Source organism: Arachis hypogaea, chromosome 14 (genome assembly GCF_003086295.3).
Source record: "Arachis hypogaea cultivar Tifrunner chromosome 14, arahy.Tifrunner.gnm2.J5K5, whole genome shotgun sequence".
Classification (NCBI taxonomy): domain Eukaryota; kingdom Viridiplantae; phylum Streptophyta; class Magnoliopsida; order Fabales; family Fabaceae; genus Arachis; species Arachis hypogaea.
The window spans coordinates 44526697-44529192 of NC_092049.1; the positions used below are offsets into that span (position 1 = coordinate 44526697).

The 2496-nt window shown below is 37.3% G+C and overlaps 1 non-coding gene across 1 annotated transcript; it reads left to right on the forward strand.

The window, feature by feature from the left end:
* The first annotated feature begins 1196 nt into the window (after positions 1 to 1196).
* On the forward strand, positions 1197 to 1304 carry LOC112745192 (small nucleolar RNA R71). Its single transcript, XR_003173133.1, has one exon. It is a non-coding gene; the product is annotated as a small nucleolar RNA R71 (small nucleolar RNA).
* The last annotated feature ends 1192 nt before the right edge of the window (positions 1305 to 2496 follow it).

Below are 2496 nucleotides of genomic sequence, written 5' to 3' on the forward strand. Positions count from 1 at the left end.
ATGAGGTTTATTCCTGAACCAAGGTCACATAGAGCCTTAAAGATCATGGTGCCTATGGTACAGAGTATTATGAACTTTCCAGGATCCTGTCTCTTCTGAGGCAATGTCAGTTGATCCAGATCACTTAGTTCATTGATGAACAAGGGAGGTTCAACTTCCCAAGTATCAATGCCAAATAATTTGGCATTCAGCTTCATGATTGCACCAAGAAACTTGGCAGTTTGCTCTTCAGTAACATCCTCATTCTCTTCAGAAGAGGAATACTCATCAGAGCTCATGAAGGGCATAAGGAGGTTCACTGGAATCTCTATGGTCTCTAGATGAGCCTCAGAGTCCTTTGGTTCCTCAGAGGGAAGCTCCTTATTGATCACTGGACGTCCCAGGAGGTCTTCCTCCTTGGGATTTGCGTCCTCCACTCCCCTTGTAGGTTCGGCCATGGTGCTTATGTCAATGGCCTTACACTCTCCTTTTGGGTTCTCTTCTGTATTGCTTGGGAGAGTACTGGGAGGGATTTCAGTGATCCTTTTACTCAGCTGGCCCACTTGTGCTTCCAAATTTCTAATGGAAGATCTTGTTTCATTCATGAAACTCACAGTGGCCTTAGACAGATCAGAGACTAGATTTGCTAAATTAGAAGCATTTTGTTTAGAGTTCTCTGTCTGTTGCTGAGTGGATGATGGAAAAGGTTTATTATTGTTAAACCTATTTCTTCCACCATTATTAAAGCCTTGTTGAGGCTTTTGATCCTTCCATGAGAAATTTGGATGATTTCTCCATGATGAGTTATAGGTGTTTCCATAAGGTTCACCTAAGTAATTCACCTCTGCTATTGCAGGGTTCTCAGGATCATAAGCTTCTTCTTCATAAGAAGCCTCTTGAGTACTGTTGGATGCAGCTTGCATTCCATGCAGACTCTGAGAGATCATATTGACTTTCTGAGTCAATATTTTATTCTGAGCCAATATGGCATTCAGAGTATCAACTTCAAGAACTCCCTTCTTCACAGGCGTCCCATTATTCACAGGATTCCTTTCAGAGGTGTACATGAACTGGTTATTAGCAACCTTGTCAATGAGTTCTTGAGCTTCTACAGGCGTTTTCTTTAGGTGAATGGATCCACCTGCAGAAGTGTCCAGTGACATTTTTGATAGCTCAGATAAACCATCATAGAATATATCCAGGATGGTCCATTCTGAAAGCATGTCAGAAGGACACTTTTTGGTCAACTGTTTGTATCTTTCCCAAGCTTCATAGAGGGATTCACCTTCTTTCTGTCTGAAGGTTTGAACATCAACTCTAAGCTTGCTCAGCTTTTGAGGAGGAAAGTACTTGGCTAAGAAAGCCGTGACCAGCTTATACCAAGAGTTCAGGCTGTCTTTGGGTTGAGAATCCAACCATAATCTAGCTCTGTCTCTTACAGCAAAAGGGAAAAGCATGAGCCTGTAGACTTCCGGATCTACTCCATTAGTCTTAACAGTATCACATATCTGCAAGAATTCAGTTAAGAACTGAAAAGGATCTTCAGATGGAAGTCCATGAAACTTGCAGTTCTGCTGCATCAGAGAAACTAATTGAGGTTTCAGCTCAAAGTTGTTTGCTCCAATGGCGGGAATGGAGATGCTTCTTCCATGTAAATTGAAATTAGGTGCAGTAAAGTCACCAAGCATCTTCCTTACATTATTATTATTTTCGGCTGCCATCTCCTCTTCCTGTTCGAAAATTTCTGAAAGGTTATTTCTGGATTGTTGTAATTTAGCTTCTCTTAATTTTCTCTTCAGAGTCCTTTTAGGTTCTGGATCTGCTTCAACAAGAATATTCTTGTCCTTGCTCCTGCTCATATGACAAAGAAGAGGGCACAAAAAAAATAATAATAATAATATGGATCCTTTATACCACAGTATAGGGATCCCTGTGTGAGTAGAAGAAGAGGGGGAGACAAAGAATGTAATATAATGGAAGAAACACAACTGTGAGGAGGGTTGAGATGTGGGATGAGATGTTAGTAAATGAATAAATAAATAGAATAAGATGGGAGAGGGAGAATTTTCGAAAAATATTTTTGAAAAAGAGTTAGTGATTTTCGAAAATGGTTTTTGAAAAATGTTAGTATTTTTTTGAAAATTTTTTTAAAATCAAAAATAAAAATAAAAATAATTAGTTAATTAAAAAGAAATATTTGAAAAAGAGGGAAGATATTTTCGAAAATTAGAGAGAGAGAGTTAGTTAGGTAGTTTTGAAAAAGTTAAGAAACAAACAAAAAGTTAGTTAGTTAGTTGAAACAAATTTTGAAAAGATAAGAAGTTAGGAGGTTAGAAAAGATATTTTGAAACCACTTTTTGAAAAAGGTAAGATAAGAAGATATTTTAGAAATTAGTTTTGAAAAAGATTTGATTTTTTAAAATCTCAATTAATGACTTGATTCATAAGAAATCACAAGATATGATTCTAGAACTTAAAGTTTGAATCTTTCTTAACAAGCAAGTAACAAACTTCAAA